The sequence below is a fragment of the Vombatus ursinus genome, unplaced genomic scaffold (assembly GCF_900497805.2).
Source record: "Vombatus ursinus unplaced genomic scaffold, bare-nosed wombat genome assembly UNPS02014158.1, whole genome shotgun sequence".
In the NCBI taxonomy this organism is placed as follows: Eukaryota; Metazoa; Chordata; class Mammalia; order Diprotodontia; family Vombatidae; genus Vombatus; species Vombatus ursinus.
The window spans coordinates 2,662,082-2,679,945 of record NW_020953936.1 but is presented as its reverse complement, the minus strand read 5'-3'; the positions used below and the strand labels follow the sequence as shown (position 1 = coordinate 2,679,945).

The 17,864-nt window shown below is 39.8% G+C and overlaps 1 long non-coding RNA gene across 1 annotated transcript in view; it reads right to left on the bottom strand.

Moving 5' to 3' along the window:
* Positions 1-811: 811 nt before the first annotated feature.
* Positions 812-17,864, bottom strand: part of LOC114040896 — a 54,594-nt gene continuing 37,541 nt past the window's right edge. The window contains exons 2-3 of the long non-coding RNA XR_003568851.1: positions 6,276-6,379; positions 812-2,255 (exon numbers count right to left, since the gene is read on the bottom strand). This is a non-coding gene — a long non-coding RNA (uncharacterized LOC114040896). The remainder of the gene's footprint in view (positions 2,256-6,275; positions 6,380-17,864) is intronic.

Here is a 17,864-nt window from a genome sequence, read left to right as displayed (position 1 = left end):
AACTTTTTCAATTGCAAATTATAAATGGTCATATGAAAATGTGCTCCTAACCACTAATAGTAAGTGAAATATAAACTAAAACAATTCCAAGACTTAACTTCACACTTAGCAAACAGGTAAAAGACAATAACAATGTAAATGTAAATGATGAAGAAGTTGTAGGAAGCTGCACAAAATAACTCAGTGTTAGTGGGGCTATCTATGCATTGGTCTAACCATTCTGTATATCAATTTGAAAACATGCAACAAAAAAGCGACTAAATTATCCATACCTTTTGACCTGATGATCTCACTACTGAGAATTTACTCCAAAAAGTAAGAGAAAAAAATAAAGATCTAATTTACACCAAAATATTCATAGCAGTAGGTGACAAAGAGCTGAGAATAAAATGGGGTACAGTCTCATTGCTGCCACTGGTCCCAAGCCAGTCCCTGTCCATCACAGCTGTACCTGCTTCCTTTCTTGGGCTAGTTTTTGTCCTGTTTGCTGCACGGTCTTTCTATGTCTCAAAGTGAGGCAAAATCTTGCCACTCCTGCTGCTCTTTCTCATTGGTGAGGAGAGTTGGGGGGATTAGGGGTAGGTTGACAGATATTGACGGCATTAAAAGAGCACTGGCCAAACTTCCTGAGGGATATTCCCTACCTCCCCAACCCTGATAGCTGTTGTAATTGTCGTTCAGTTATGTCTGACTCTTTGTGACCCCATGGACAGTATGGTCTTCTTGGCAAAGACACTAAAGTGGTTTGCCATTTCCTTCTTCAGTGAATTAAGGCAAAAAGAGGCAAAACGACTAGCCCAGGATCACACAGTTAGTAAGAGTCCGAGGCCACATTTGAACTCAGGTCTTCCTGACTCCAGGCCCAATGCTCTATCCACTGAGGCACTTAGCTGCCTCTACCATGACTGTACCCAACCATTAATCACAGAAAAGCCTCTCTCCACTATCCTACAATAAAAGTGAAAGTTTGTATACCCTGAAGGGGGGATCCTCAAAGCTTTTCCACACCCAGCAGGTGAGTTCCTCCAGACCCAGCTCAACTTTACACCATTCCTATGGTCTCTCCCTTGGTTGCAATCTTCTACCACCAGACCCACCTATCCCCTTTGTCCTAGATGCCAGAATTTCTAGTTATGGTTCTATATGGGAAAATCATTACATTTAACTAACAAGCAAGAAACATTTAAATTGTGGGCCTACAAGCCAAATATTTTCAGATCAGCTCAGAAACTTATTTATGGGGACCCCCCCCCTCCTTTAGATGAGCCTCCATCTTAAGTTAAATTAAGCTTATGTCCACTAACACTTATCCAGCACCCACTTCCAGGCAGTGTGATTTAATGAGCAAACTACTGTGCACCTCAATCTTTTCTCAAAGAATGTAGAAGAGGTTCTGTTTACTGGTGTAAAAGGTGGGGGGAGAGCAATTCTCAGTCAATTAATTAATTCTCATGGAGATCTTTAAAATGGTCCTCTGGACTCATACTTTCTGACTTTATTTCTCAGAAATGTCCAGTAGCTACAGAAATGTTTGCTTACTGAGTAAGCATTTTTACTGAGTAAACATTTTTGTTTCCTAGGATTATAAATAATGTTGCCACTAAAATTATATTAGGGGAGGTGGGGGGCAGGAAGAAGCCTTTTCTTGCCCCTGAACCAAGTCAGATTACTTCATCAAGAGGGGCCAGCAAACTGTCCTCAGCCAGAAACCAGCTCTCAGTTTTATAATCTAGCTTCAAAATGATTCCCCAGGCTACTGTTGGTGAGCCATCTTCCCTGTCACCTGTCAAGTCAAGGCACATTTATAAAACACCGACTATGTGCTAGCATTGTCCTAAGTACTGAGGATACAAAGAAAGGTAATCAAAAACCAGTTCCTGCTCTCAAAGAGCTCACAGTCTAATGACCTGCTTGGCCCCATGCCTCTTCTCAGCACTGTTTTAAATTACGTAAATTTGACCACAGTGATTATCTTTTCTTTCATATCTGTACCATTGTTACTAGTGGAGTTAGGCATTTGGCAGACACCACTAATAACAATGCATACCAAAGTCAAGTGAACTTGACTTTGCTTCAGGTTTGGTGCTTCCTCAGATGTCTGTACTAATAACTTGCTGTGGCTCCTGGCCTGCCCAGGACTCTGCTTGTTCTCTGCTGATTTCTCTGAGTCCCGGTTACTCCTTTGCTTCTGGACATGCTATTATGCTCTGAGCAGTTCTGAGCAGTTCTGCCAGGTTTGAGAAGCTCTGAGTTACCTGTAGGGCAAAAATAGGTAAGTGAGTGGGTGGGATAGAATATACCTCGAAGGCAGGGATTGTTTTGTTTTTGTCTTTTTATCTCCAAAACCACTCAAAGTGTCTGGTGCTTAGTGGACAATAAACTCTAGTTCAATTACTGAATTGCTGATAGCTTTTGTTTGCTAACTGAAAGTGTCAGCTCCCTGAAGGAACTATTGGTCTCTAACTTAAAGCAGCATAAGGAATTAAATTTGAAAATTGTGAGTGGGTGGGAGAAAGGAAGGAGAGAGAGAGACAGAGAGAGGGAGAGACAGAGACAGAGAGACAGAGAGAGACAGAGAGAGAGGGAGAGACAGACAGACGAGAGAGAGAGAGAAGACAAAAAGAGAGAGACACAGAAAGAGGGAGAGGGAGAGGGAGAGAAAAAAAGAGAGAGACAGAGACAGACAGACTGAAACAGAGAGATAGAGACAGACGGACAGACAGAAAGAGACAGAGACAGAGACAGAGATAGAGAGGGAGAGAGATGATAGAGAGAAAAGAGAGAGGGAGGGAGAAAGAGAGGAAGGAGGAAAGAGAAAGTGAGGGAGGGAAGGAAGGGAGACAGAGAGACAGAGAGAAAAGAGAGAGGAAGGGAGGGAGAAAGAGAGAGGGAGAGAGAGAAAGTGAGGAAGGGAAGGAGAGGGAGGGAGGGAGAGAGAGAGAGAGAGAGAGCGGCTGTTGAGAGCTACTGTTTAAGGTTTCATCAACTAGAACCTGTTTTCCTTGTTTCTGTTCAGATCTTTGAAAGGGTTTCCTCCCTTCTCTAGTCTCACTGCACCTTTCAGGACTAAGTACTGTCCCTAGAGTTGAGGAAAACTGATGCCTTGGTAATAGTTAGCATTTATATAACACTTTGAAGTTTCCAAAGTTGTTTACATATGTTCTCAATCTAACTGGAAAGAACGGATTAGAAAGACCTATCTCTGACTCAAGGGGCAGGATTGCAGTCAGAAAAATCAGGGAATCCCCACTTTACAAGGTCCTTAACCAGGAAAGACAGGGATATTAAGAGGGGTGAGAGGAAGAGAAGACAAAAGAATGAGATGGATGGAGAGGGTGGTAGAGAAGCTGATGAACCATAAAACTGGCAGGTAGGTGTCATGATTTCTGGGGTAGAAACAGGATGAATATGTGTGGTTCACCTGTGAATCGTTTTGATCACACAGAAACACAACTTTCGTGCTACCTTTGACCAACTGCTAGTCAGCATTACCACAGCAAGCTGATATCTAGCATTAACCTGAGAGACTGGCTAGTTTCAACCCTCAACATAAAATAAAACATCCCAAAATAGCTACTTGAGTTGAGAATTCCCTTGTCTTTCTGGGCCATTCTATCCCCTCTCCAATGCATGCTTTGTGCTATTGTCCAAGTCATCTTTCTAATACACCATTTGATCATGTAACTTCTCTACTCAAAAGCTTTCATTGACTACCCAATGTCTACTGAATAAAAGTAAAAGCTTCCAGAGAGGCTGTTAATTCTGAAGACTGGAAAGTGACCGTAAGAAGGCAGAAAGGAAGGGCTAAGGGACTTTCTTTCTTAAGGAGACTGGTTTTTTTTTTTTTAACTCTTTTCATGTGAAGAAAAATTGTAAAGGAAATTCTTGATGCAACATGCACACCCTTGCCCCACTCCTTACATCTATCTCCCTGCTTGCTGTTTTCAGACACCTTGAAGAAGATTGGGAGGAGAGTCTCTTTCCTCTGCTATTAGCTTGAGCCCTGATCAGCTCTTTGCCCCATTTTTTTTTTAACCAATTAGCATTGGGCAGGTAGGTGGTGTAGTGGAGAGAGTACGAGGCCTCTAATCAGGAAGACCTGAGTTCAAATCTGGCCTCAGACACTTATTAGCTGTGTGACCTCAGGCAAGCTACTTAACCAAGTTTGCCTAAGTTTCCTCATTTGAAAAATGAGAAGGAAATGGCAAACCACTCCAGTATCTTTGCCAAGAAAACCCCAAATGGGGTCACAAACAGCCAGAAACGACTGAAATGACAGAACAACAACAGAAAATAGGCCAGTTTGGCTGGAGTTTAGAGTGCATGAAAGAGAGTTCAATAAGCCTAGAAAGGTAGGCTAAAGTTCAAATGTAAAGGGCTTTACAGAACAAACAGAAAAGTGTGTACTCTCCTAGAGGCAAAAGGGAGCTATTGAAACTTCTTGAGCTAGGGGATAACATGATCCAACCTGTGCTTTAGGAATATCAATTTAGCAACAGTGTGGGGGAGGAATTAAAAAGGGGATCTAAAGGCAGGATAAACAATTAGAAAGCTATTATAATAGTCCAAGTGATGAGGGAATAAATTAGGGTAAGGGCTTTGTGAGGGGAGAGAATATAATGATTGTGAGAGACAAGAAGGTAGAATTAGAGAGACTTGGTCACTGATTGAATAGTGGGGAAGTAGAAAGAAAGGGAAGGGATGAGTTTGATTTCAAGGCTTCAAACCAGGGAGATTGGAAAGATGCTGGTGCCGTCAAAAATAAATAGAGACATTAGGAATGGGAAAACTTTGGGGGAAAAGCAATTAATTCTGCATAGAACATGTTTTGAATTTGAGATGTCTCCAGGACATGCAGCAGTATGTAGTTGGCAATGTTAGATGACAAAGAGCTGTATAAATGTGATTCATTACAATAACAATTATTATTTTGGATCTGAACCTTTGATTTTATCAGTGAAAGGAATTCCTAATATAGAAACTCCCTCCATCAATGCAGATTGACAATTCTGCAAATTAAAGTTTTAGGCAATTGCTTTGGGGGGGGGGAACTAGGAGATTGAGTGACTTTTGAACAGTCACACAGATTAAAATCTATAATTTCCTGACTCCAAAGCTGGCCCTCTATCCATGACACTATGATGCTTTTAGGACAGTATTTCTTAACCTTTTAGGATGTCATGGATCCTTTTGGTAATCTGGTGAAATATATGGACCGGTACTCAAAATAGTGTTTAAAAATGCATAAAATAAGATATGTTGGGTGACAAAGGTAGCCAATGATATTGAAATACAGTTATCAAAACTAAAAAACAAAACAAAACAAGAAGTTCTCAGACCCCAGACAGGTTAAGAACCCATACTCCAGATAACTGTGATCACGATTCAAGAGTCCCTTACCCACATCCTTGCCCCAATCAGCCAAGGGTTAGAGTCATAGCTTGTAGCACTGCAAAGCCTAAGTCCAACCAGATAAGGATGAAGGTGCTGAGGGAACAAACAATATCTGCGTGGACAGGATGTCCCAAAAGTCTTAAGGCAGTTTAAGCTGTTAAAGCTTAAAGTTTTCCTATTCAAAAGCCTTCAGTGACTACCCAATGTCTACTGAGTAAAGTAAAAGCTTCCAGAGAGGCTGTTAATTCTGAAGACTGGACAGTGACTGAGAGAGCAAGGACTAAGGGACTTTCTTCCTGAGAGGACTTTTTTTTTTTTAAACTCTTATCATGTGAAGAAGTATTATAAAGAGAATTCTCGATGTACCATACACACCTTGGCCCCGTTCTGTCAGGGCCCTGCTCACTGTTCTCAGGAAACTCAAAAGGGTTTGAACGGATCCCTTTCCTCTGCTATTGGTTTGAGCCCCCATTGGCTATTTCCCCCATTTTTAGGCCCTAGTGACTAACACTCTAGTAACATTTAACCATGTAGCCTTTTAAAAGCTATTAACGCTTAAAACTTTACCAAACTTTTGAGACACCCTGTATAAAACTTAAGTGTCTTTGCCTCAAAGAGGATGGGGGAGGGCAGGGAGAAACCAAAATCATTCCAGTGAAAATTATTCCCTTAAAGAGGCTGTGATGGTGGCCACAGATTTCAGCTCCTTTTTATTGAAACCCTCAGAGAAGCCCTTTGGGGACCATCCACTTGTCCCACTTTTAGTTCTCCAAACTGACAGGGCAGCTGGTGCTGCTTGGGTGCCTCTCTTTCCTCGTTCAATGACCCTTGTTTGGGGCATCAGTGTGCTCGGAGTAACTGACTCACTGTTTTTCTCTTACCTCATCTGTGGGCAGGACTCCCATCAGCATGTACGGAAGCTCTTTATGGAGGGGAAATTCTCAGGGTGCAGATGAAAAAGATAATACAAAACTCACTTTTAAACCTGGACCAAAGGAAGAATGAGAGGCTGAATGTAACCTATTTCTTCCCAAGAGCTCAGAGCCCAGTATAAAAATGAAAAATTTCCTCATTTCTTATATAATTTTCATTAGGCACTTTTATTAGAGCAATAAAATGATTTTTTTAAATGTAAAAAATTAAATACCCTGTAACATCTTCATAAATTAATTCAATCTGTAGCAGAACTCAGGATGAGGTCAGTCATATTAAGTCTTGACTAAAAGGGTTTAGGATGACAGATTTAGGGCTAGAAGGGACCTTAAAGGTAATCTAATACAACTCCTTCATTTTACAGAGGAGGGAACTGAGGTCCAAAGAGAATAAGTAATTTGCTCAAGGTCACACAGGTAATCTGTAGTAGAAATGAGATTCAAATCTAGGTTTTTTGACTCCAAATCCAATCTTTTCCCCACAATACCAGGCTGTTTATTAGTTTTGGCAACTAAAAGACTTTGTTATAGCAACTGTAAAACATATTATACAGCATGTATCTATGAACAGTATTAACTCACTTTTATAGTTGTCAAAACACTTTCATATTCATTATTTCATGTGAACCTAATAAAACAAATCTTTTGACATAGGTAAGGTAGATGTCACCATTTTACAGATGAGAAAATTGAGGCACATGTCACACAGCTAATAAGTGTGAAAGTCAGAACTAGAACCCAGGTCTTTTGACTCTGAGTTCTGGGCTCTTTCCAATATATCAGGCTATCTAACTACATCTTAGGAAGGTGCTGGTAATTTTGTATACCAGACATTCCATTTTTTCCACTTCTAATTCATTTCACTTTTACTCTTCCTCTCACACAGGATGAGAGCAGGTATTGAAATAATCTTTGACTTTTTAGCATCATGGTGCAGTGTGGAGAGTGCTAAAACTAGAGTCAGAGGCCCTGGGTTCAAATCCCAGCTCCACTGTTTACCCTCTCTGTGTCATCTTGGACAACTCACTTAATCCTATTAGATTACTTTTCTTCAACTGGAAAACGAGGGGGTTGCACCAGATGGCCCATAAGGTCCTTTCCAATTCTAAATCTCTGGTTGTGTGATCCTTTTCTCTATGTAAATGTTCCAAAAGGTTTATTTTCTTTTTAAAATTAAAAAAAATTTCTTAATTTGCTTCCCAGTCACATAGACCATACTGCCAACATTACAGCTAGCCTCCTCAATCTGCTCGAATTGGAATCACCTGGAGTCTGACTCTGGGTCCCAACCCTCCTCAATCACTTAAAGATCATTTCCAAACCACGTCCACCAGAATGTACCATTCCTCTCCCCTACCTTTCCTTTTATGTACTGCCTTCCTCCCTTAGACTAGAAGCTTCTTGAGGACAGGAACTGTCTTGCTCTTAGCACAACCCAGCTCTTAGCACAATGCCTTGCACATGCAAGCCCTTAAGAAATGCTTTACCCTTCATGTGTTATTTTTGTCATTTGTCATGGCTTTGTTTTTGTTACATTTCTTATTATTTGTCATATCTTTTGTTTTTGTATCTTTTATATCATACAGTCTTCTCTATATATTGTTATATCTTATACACTCATTTGTTATTCTTTTATATTTGTTACATCTTTTGTTTTTACGTCATCTTCATTTCTGAATGTATCCCTATCCCCTCCCCAGCAAGTCATCCCTTGTAACAAAGAATTCCTTTTAAAAGAAGACTTTTTAAAAGCAGTTCTGCTGGTCAAAGAATATGAACAGGCAGTATTCAGAAGATGAAATCAAAGCCAATAAACAAATCAATGCTGTCTGACAGTATGTGCAATTTTCCACACCCATAGTTTCCTGCCTTTGCAGAGAGGGAAGGGAGGTACGTTTTCTCAACTTTTCTTGGGGCCAAGCACAAAGAAGATTTAAAGAGTGAGAAGCTGAAATAATTGCCCAAATGGATAGTGAAAAAAAGATAGTGTTTTGCAGAGAGTCTGAAATGCTATTAAGCAGTATATCGATTGTTTTGATGAACAAATCAGGGGCAAGTTACTGCAGGGCATTAGGATTTCAGAGCCAGTGCAACAACAAAATGTTTCATCCCTTAATTTCCTCTTGGGACAAGAATTTCTGATGGGCTCTGCTTTTAAATTTATTCCATTTTGTGTCCTTAATAAAGTCTGTGGAATGTTTTCTAGTAAACAAAAGGCCAATTTTTAGATTATTTATATATTTTTTATTTTATTATTATCCCTTAGGGACAAAATATAGTACTGTCTATATGAACAAAGATAGTGACTATTTTACCCCTTTTTCTGTGTTTTTTCTAAAAAACAAAAAAAAAACCCCATTCTTGCTAATGCCAATTATGCAATCAAAGCATCACAAGATCTCAGCATTCAAAGGGATACCAGAGGCAATCTATTCAAATCCATATGTAAAAAATGAATTCCCTCTACAGTGTACCTGGAAATTACTCACCTAGCTTTTTCTTAAAAGACCTCCAGCAAAGCTATTTGGAATTATGCATATAAAGTGTCCATATCCTTTGACCCAGAGATTCTACTGCTAAGCATACGCCCTAAGAGGATCATCAGTCAAAAGGAAGACTCCTTATACACTAAAATATTTATAACAACACTTTTTGTGACAGCAAAAATTAGGGGGGGAAAGTGGATGCCCATTGACTGGGAAACAGCTAAACAAACTGTGGCATATGAATATAATGGAATTTACTGTGTTGTAAGACATGATGACTATGATGAATACAGAGAAGTATGGAAAGACTTACATGAACTGATGCAAAATAAAGTAAGCACAACCAGGAAAACACTGTACACAATGACTGAAACAACATATATGGAAAGAACAAGAACTATAAAACAATCAAACTGAACGTTGTGAAATTATCAAGAACAAGCTTGGTTTTAAAGAAGATATATGAGAAGACAGCTCCTCCCACTCCTTTACAAAGGTTGGGATCCACAAGTGTGGAGCATTGCATATAATGTCAAACTTTCTTGATGTTTTAATCAATTTTACTGAAACTTTTCCTTTCCTCTTCCTTCCTTTCTTCCTTCCTTCCTTCCTTCCTTCCTTCCTTCCTTCCTTCCTTCCTTCCTTTCTTTCTTTCTTTCTTTCTTTCTTTCTTTCTTTCTTTCTTTCTTTCTTTCTTTCTTTCTTTCTTTCTTTCTTTCTTTCTCTCTCTTTTTCTTTCTTTCTTTGTTATAAAGGATGACTCCTTTGTCATAAGGTATCCTCTTCTGGATCCAGGGGGAAATCTAGGTGATATAAAAAACAAAAGATAGCAATAAAAATCTATTTTTAAAAAAGACCTACATGCTGTCTTGGGTTGGGGGGGAAGGGAGAGATGGGGAGACATTTGGAACTCAAAATCTTTTGCAAGTAAATGTTGAAAACCAAAAATAAATGAATAAATTTATTATATTAAAAAAAAGACCTCCTACAAAGAAGAAACTTCTACCTCTGAAGGTAGTTCATACTACTTTAACAGAGATCTAATCGTTAGCAAGTTTTTCCTTATGTAAAATCTAAATTTGCCTCTTTGCAACTTTTCTTTGTTCCTGGTTTTGTGCTCTGGGGTCAAGCAGAAGTCTAATCCATTTTCTACAGCTCTACAAATACTTGAAGACCATGATGATAACCCCTAAGTATTCTCTAGTTCCTTCATCCCCAGTTCCTTCAGCTCATTCTCTTATGGAGGCCAATAATCCTATTGGGCAGAGAGTTCCCTGCTCTGGAGACTCTCTGGATTATCAGTGTTCTTCCTAAAATGGAATACCCAAAATGGAACACAGTACTCCAGATGAAGCCTGACCAAGATAGGGTACAATAGACTATCACTATCTTATTTCTTCATGACATACCTCTCAAGGAAGCTATGAAAATTATATTAGCTTTCTTGGTTGCCATGTCACATGATGGACTCATATTTGAGCCTTTCCTGCTCTCCCCAACTGCTAGGACCCTGCATCCCTAATTATCTTGCACTTATTTGTATTTATTCTGTGTGTATATGTACACATATGTATACATACACACTCACATATATTATGTATATATATACATATATACATATGTGTGTATGTGTGTGTGTCTATATATACATATATAAATATATATATATATATATATATATATATATAAACTTGTTATCTCCTCCATTGGAATGTGAACTCCTATTGAAGAGGGATTATTTCATTATTTTTTTAAGGAAAGACGTTCCATGACCCCATTACAAACCCCACTTTAATAAATGAAGTCACAGCACATCCAGAACGTAGCCCAGCAGAGAGCTCCACCTGGGGGGCGCTGCCTGAGAACGCTACAGATACAGAAAGGCCAGGGATCGTGAGCTACCCTCTGCCACACGCGTATCCTACATACCTTTTACCGTGTTGCTGACATACTTTAAGCTTGAGCCTACTCTTCCCGTGGACTCTGTGTGTATTTGGAGAAAGTGAACCCAGATTTGGGGTGGGGGAGGGGCAGGATGTTTTGTACCAATTGTTCCTACTATGTCATCTCAGTAAATGCCTTTGCTAACAAGTAATTAAGTCTACTTGCTGATTGTTAATAGGACAACGGTCAGTTTACAAGTTTTAATTATTTACTGTGTTCTAGGTACTGTGCTAAGCACCAGAGATGAAAAAAAGGCAAAAGCGTGGTCTTTGCCCTTATGGAGCTCACATTCTAATAAGGGAGACAACATTGAAAAATTACATATCTAAAGATGTAGATATTTCTCTCTATATTCATATACATATGCACAAACACATACATTTATATCTACATGTAGGTAATTTTCAGTTCACCTAAGTGAGCCACTCTGCAGACCTCTACTTACAGTGAGTTTTACCTAATGCAAATTTGCCCGTGGAGGGAAGAGAGAAAGAGAGGAAGGAAGCAGGGCATGCCAGTGGAGGGAGGGAGTTCCCCCATGGTTCAAGGACATGTGGGGGCTGGGGACAGAGAAGTGAGGGCAAGAGGAGGAATATGTCTGGCCTGGCCTGAACTGAGAGGAAGACTGACATGAGGGGGTGAGGAGGGAGGACGAACATGGGGGCTGAACATGGACACAGACAGGAGAGAACAGGCAGCATATGGGGTCTGGGGACAGGCGTGCACCCAAGTGTGCAGGGATGAAATGCTGGACATTCGGACGGAGCAGCAGCAAAGGTCTCAAGTGGCCAGACTCTCCAGGCATCCATTATTCTGCTTTCACCTGGAGGGTTTTTTCCTTAAAGTTTTTTGAGGTTTTTTTGGTGGGGGTAGGGTGGGAGGTGCTGAGGGAGGGGAGGGGCAGGAGTGGAGAGAGAGAGAGATAGAGAGAGAGAGAGAGCACAGTACTGTACAGTAAATTTAATATATGTGTTTTTTGGGAATGTGGATTTCTTTTGCAATTCTTTACATAAAGTCAAATTTGCTTAATGTGAATTTACACAAAGTGAGAACTTTCTTGCCATATACATATTTATTTATTTGTTTGCATATTGTCTCTTTCTATATTGTATATATAGATATAATATACATCTATACATCTATAGGTATACATATACACATATACCCGCACATACATGCCTATATACATATATACATACATACATACATATACACACATACATATAAACATACATATTAAAAGGAAAGTAGTAAGTGTCTAAGGCCAGATGTGAACTCGGGAAGATGAATCTTCCTGACTCCAGGTCCAGCACTCTATCCTCTGTACCACCTAACTGTCCAAAAAGAAATGAAGAATATCAAACATTTTCTTTCTGATTTATTTTTTTAATAATTCTTGATTTAGAGAAAAAAAACCCAACATCCTAGAATAAGAAATAATCTGATAAGGAACATTCCTGCTCTTCCTTCCTACCAATTTCCTGTACATGTTGTAGTGGAAAGAGCACTGCTCCTCCCTGGAATAAAATGATTATTCTTTCTTTGGGATCAGAAGGCGTACATTTAAACCCTGCTTCCAACACACAGCAGGTGTAACAGTAGGCAAATTGTTTCATCTCTCTAAAGCTCAGTTTCCTCATTTACAAAATGAGGACAATAATACCCAAAGGTTTATAGTGAGGAAAACACATGGTAAACCACAAAGGGCTGTATAAATATTAGTTATTGGTAATGCTGACAAGAGGGCAGCGGAGTGGCACAGTAGATAGAGCGCTGGGCCTGAAGTAAGGAAGACCCAAGTGAAATTATTTGCCAAGCTTCTCTTATCACCACTTTATAGCTATACCTGAACTTCTTGTTACCAACCACAATCTTAGATTATAAGTACCTTGACAGCAGAAACTATCTCTTGCCTCTTTTTGAATCCCCAGTGCTTAGCACAGTGCCTGGCACATAGTAGATGCTTAGTAAATATTGATCAATTGATTGATTCTTTTAGATCTTACACATTCTTTGAAAAAATGCATGTTCTTAAATAAAAATTCCTTAATTACAATTTGTGTGACCTAGGTACAGGGCTATTTAATGCCTCATTTTGTCAACCCTTAGCAAATGACTGAGCAAAGTGTTCTCTATGGTTATGTCCCTCCTAGAATCTCATATAGTTCTTACATATGTGAGACATACCTTGTCTGAGAAGGGCCTTTAATGTTGACCTTTGCTGTATCATGTCAAATCGTTTCCTAAAATCAATGAACAATAAGCACAGTGGGATCTTACATTGTCTGTACTTCTCAGAATTTGTATTCTCTGCATCCTCACAGTGTTACAATACAGATAAATCAATAAGTGTTTCTTAACCTGGAAAGATTTATGTGAACTAATGCAAAGTGAAGTGAGCAGAGCCAGGAGAACATTGTACATGGTAACAGCAATATTGTCTGATGGTCAGCTGTGAAAGACTTGGCCACTCTGATCAAGACAACAATCCAATCCAATTCCAACAGACACATGATGAAAAATGCCATAGAGAGAACGAATGAACTCTGAGCACAGGTTGAAGTGTACTTTTTAAACTTGATTTTTCTTGGGATTTTTGTGTGTATTTTTTTTTTTGCAACAAGGCAAATTTTGCATGATTATGCATGTATGATTGATGTCATATTTCTTGCCTTCTCAAGGGGTAAGGAAGGGGTAGAAAAGAATTTGGAACTAAATTTTTTTAAGTGAATGTTAAAATTTTTTTTACATGTAATTGGAAAATATTAACAAAAGAAGTAAAAATATATTAAGAAGAAAATCAATAAACGTTTTTTAGGTGCCTACTATATCTGTTAGTCAACTAGCATTTACTAAGCCCTTATTATGTGCCAAGCAGGGAAGCCTAGGTGGCCCAGTGGATAGAGCACCTGGCATGGAGTTAGGAAGGCCTTAGTTTAAATCTAGCCTCAGAAACTTACTAGCGGTGTGACCCTGGGCAAGTCACTTCACCCTATTTGCCTCAGTTTCCCAAGGAAATGGCAAACTGCTCCAGTATTTTTGCCATAAAACCCTAAGTAAGGTCACAAATAATTGGACGTGACTGAAACTACTGAACAGCATGTTATGTGCCAGGAACTGTGCTGAGTGCTATGTTAGGCACTGGAAACACAAATGCAAAAGTGAGACAATTCCTGCCTTCAAGTAGTTTACATTCTACTGGATGTGATCTACTATAGAAAACACCTTATGGAAGCCAGTTGGCTCCTTCCACATGTCTCCACTGGGGGATGACCTCAATGCATGCATGTCAAGACCCCACAGCCTCTTATCTGTATATGTGTACCTGGCATGGGTTCAGAAGGTGTCTAAGAAGTAGCTGTCATTGACTTTGTGACAGAGAATCATCAGTGCCAGACCCTTCAGTGTTCCCTATGCCCAAGACATCAGGCAATTCACAATACAGCCTGTCACACAACACTTTTCCAGGCAGCACACATAACACAAAGGCATACAGAGGTACATAGAAAATAAAACCACCCAGGAACAACGATGCCTCCTCTTACACATGCAGACACACACAGACATACACACACACACACACACACACACACACACACACACTCTTCTTACCACAGTGCTGTGCCACAAAGAGGCCTCACTTGCCTCCCTACCTTTTTCTCCTTTCAAGAGCCTCAGCTCTACAAAGTAGTAGAATGGACCAGAATTGAAAATACTAACTTGGAAATTCAATCTCTCCCTGCCTATATCTGCTGCCTATGGGTGGTTCCAGTGTGGAGAATCACTAGGACTATATTGCTCATAGGGGTTGCTTTCACCCCACTCCATTCCAGTCAGTACTCTGGTTTCCTTAACCTAATATAATTTGTATTCCCTAGCAAAGAGCCTTACCCGTGACAGTTACTTAATCTCTTTGTTGAATTCAATAGAACATTCTTATTTTATAAAGATGAGAAAATAACAATAATAGTGACAATAGCTAACATGGAATCACTTGGATGCCCTTCTCCTATCTTGATAGGGTAGGATCTGGATTACAGTCATATGTTATTACAGCAAGTGGTAAAGTCTAGGCATGTTAATTTCACTGTTGTGGTTGATGAGATAACAATAGAATCAACTCCAAAAACAGTAGCAAAGCTCTTTTTGTAGTGGCAAAGACTTAAAAACTGAGGGGACATCTATCAATTTAAGGAATGGTTGAACAAGTTATAGTATGTGAATATGGCATATGGTATGTGAATATAGTATGGAATACCATTGTACTACAAGAAATGGTGAAGGGGGTGATCTCAGAGAAACCTGAGAAGACGTGTATGAACTAATACAGAGCAAAGGGAGCAGAACCAGGAAAACAATTTCTACAATAATTGCAATGTTGTAAAGGCAAACAACTCTGAAAGACTTAGGAACTCTGATCCACCCAATGACCAACCACAATTGCCAAGACAAATGATGAAATAATGGTATCCATTCCCTGATAGAGAAGTTATGGATCCAGAGTACAGATCAGAATGTCCCAAAAGTCTTAGTACTGTTTTAAATTATTAAAGCTTTTGTGGGGGACATAACCAATAAAGGAATTTGTTTGGCCTGACTACACATTTTTTTTTAACAGACCTTTTTTTTTTGTGGCAGAGTTGGTTTGCTTTTTGCTTTCACAATGAGGTAGGAGGGGTGGGAAGGAGAGAAGGCAGATCTTCATAAAGACAAAATTTAATTTTAGAAATAAATAAACAAATATTGGCTAATCCATACCATTTCCATTCATGCATTCTTCACATTTCTGTTGTTCCATGGCCATAATGTTATGAGAGACAAGTTTTACACACAGCATCAAAGATTGCAGGACTTATCCTGCTTAAACACAGTGGTTTCAATAGCTTTTGTCAAGGACGAAAGGTTAGGACACTACCGCAGTGCAAATCATCATATTTGCTCTCAATTTCTCTACCTTGCCATTTCAGTAATACCTACAGTAAGAACCCAGTAAGCTAGCAAAGCATTTGTTTCAACATTTGAATCATAGGATCATATATAACTAGAAGGGGTCTTAGACCAGTTCAAAGCCCTCATTTTACATTCAAGGAAACTGAGGCAAAGAGATGCTAAGTCAATTGCTCAAGGCCACACAATTGGTAAGGGTCTGAGTCAGGATTTAAACCCAGGTCTTCCTAACTCCAAGCCCAATGTCCCACCCATTACGGCCTCCATTCTTCAGTGTCAGCCAAGGGCTCCTGTAAGCAAAAGTAAAGAGGTGCTGTTCTTTGGGTCAAAGTGGCTCCTTTTGCTGTTCTCCCTCTTTTTTTTCCCTGAGGAAAATATAATCATCATAGATAGAAGTAGTAGCAGTCCCTTCACTGTCCCATCTCTAGGTTCATACCATTCATGAGTTCTAGAATGAACCAGGACGAAGGGAATTACTGTCTAGGGTCTGAAAGTTACATACATTTATTAAACATAAATGTTTCTCTCCATGGCATCTATGGCTAAATTCAGTCTTGTTGCCCTTCTGGGAAAAACCTTTGTGCTACATTAATTTATAACAGCTAAGAAAAAGAGTTCATTTTTTCATGTGACTTACAATTTTACCTAAAACAATAAATCGCAAATATTTCCAATTTATTTTTTTTAATGTTCAACAGGACAATGGAAACCAATGCACTCGAATAGGTTAGGAAATTCTCCTAAGTTCTTCTATTGACCCCCTGGAGTACTCAGCTGCTCCCATTCCTAAGGAAGTTGTTCAGTTGTATCTGACTCTTTGTGACCCTATTTGAGGGTTTCTCAACAAAGATATTAGAGTGGTTTGCCATTTCCTTCTCTAGCTCATTTTGCAAATAAGAAAACTGAGGAAAACAGGATTAAGTGACTTGCTCAGGGTCACACTAACAGAAGAGGTTTTTTTTTCTATTTTTTTTTTTTTTGGCTAGGCAACGGAGTTGAGTGACTTGCCCAGGGTCACACGGCTAGTAAGTGTCAAGTGTCTGAGACGAGATTTGAACTCAGGTTTTCCTGACTCCAGGCCCTGTGCTGTATTCACTGAATCAACTAGTTGCCTTAAGGAAGGAGGAGAAAGAAAAGCCTTGTGAGAGAAGTGAGATCAAAGAGCAGGGTGGGGGGATGAGGATGTGGAGGGCTGCTACTATTACTACTGTTGCTATATCCCAGGCGACCCCCAACAGAGAAAGTAAAAGCAGAGATGTTGAGGAGGAGGGAGTACAGATTCCCACCAACTATACTTGATCAATATGTAAGAACAGCTTCTAGGGCCCCACAGCAGCCTCACCAGAAAGCCAGAATAGAGGAACAAGAACCTGGGACAGCCAAACCATGTCACCCAGAAGCGGGGCAGAAATATAGTGATAAGTTCACCAGAGCTGGACTCCAGGACCACGACACATGTCTGGCCAGATTTTGATTTTTTACTTGGAGGGACTCATACAAGAAGAGGGTTTGATTTCCCTTCTTCCCTCTCCGTTTCTGGGCCAGCGTATACTTGCTTTAAGACTGGGATTACAAAAGTCTATTTAAATTCTTATTTAACTTGTCTTTTAAACCAGTATTAAGATAAGGCTGTGGTTAACCTGTTCATTAACCATTTCTGACCTATATATCTTTCATTGCTAAGAGTCAGCTGAGAAAGAGGCAAAGGGGGGGGGGTAAGTTGTACAGAATGAGAAATAGATCTTGTTACTGCTGAGACCTTTCCTGGCACCATGGGGCCTCAGAACTGTACAAAACAGGGACGACACTTCAGTGACTCATATTGTATAGCTTCCCAAAAGCAGGGAACAATGTAGATCTGGACAGGTTTGGATGAACACTCAAAAGGTGGAAGGTGGGGGTGGGGAGGGAACCAGGGTTGTGAACAAATTGGCAACTATAATTTCTGAGGAAAACACCTTGGTCATTTCTTCTTCCCATTGAACAAGAGGGAGCTGAGGGCATTGACTGGACAGAAAGTCAAGCTTGAAGGGAGGCACTAGGCAAGACACATAACTCCAACACAAGGGTGGAAGTCAGAAAGTGGAGTGACCAGCCTTCTGTTCACTTAGCCCAACACCTCCTATTACATACACCCCACTGTTAGATATGTACCTATTAA